Source organism: Octopus bimaculoides, chromosome 6 (assembly GCF_001194135.2).
Source record: "Octopus bimaculoides isolate UCB-OBI-ISO-001 chromosome 6, ASM119413v2, whole genome shotgun sequence".
Taxonomy (NCBI): domain Eukaryota; kingdom Metazoa; phylum Mollusca; class Cephalopoda; order Octopoda; family Octopodidae; genus Octopus; species Octopus bimaculoides.
The window spans coordinates 92,873,826-92,874,579 of NC_068986.1; positions in this window are offsets into that span (position 1 = coordinate 92,873,826).

Consider the following 754-nt stretch of genomic DNA (forward strand, 5'->3'; position numbering starts at 1 on the left):
TTGCTTCACCACATACCGAAGTTCAGAAATAGCAGCTAAAAATGCAGCATTTTTAGCTGCTATTTCTGAACTTCGGTATGTGGTGAAGCAACCTGTTTGCTGATCCCTTAATTTTGTTTATAAATATATATATATATGCATATATATGGCTATCGCTCCGGAGCCATGTATTTGCGAATGAGGATGAGCCAAGCAGCTCGAAGCTGAGTCAGTTTCGCGATTCTGGTGTCTGCTAGACGATGATAAGGGTTCGCCCTCCACCTGCTAGCAATATATATTGTATATAGAGGGTGCAGCATCGCATCGATAACTAGCTGGCGGGCAATGTGCCTGGGGTTAAACTAGTAATAGCATGGAACAGCCACTTTGATGTCTTTACTTGTTGGTATAGTTATTACCCTGATCTCTTCCTGAGATTTTACGACTACCTTTTTTACTTGTATGTATGTATGTATGTATGTATATATGTATGCATGTTTGCACGTATGTATGTATGTATGTATGCATGCATGTATGTATGTATGTATGTATGTATGTACAATTAATGTACGTATGCGCGTATGCATCTTTGCATGTATGTATGTATGTATGTATGTATGCGTGTATGAGAGTGTAAAAAGGCAGATAGATAATAAGATGCAGAGATAGAAAGAACAATTAAGATATTCAGGGATGGTGGGTGGGAGAAACCCCCCACCCCCCACCCACACACAATGAAGTAGGTGGGTGGGTGGGTGGGTGGTATAATAATAAA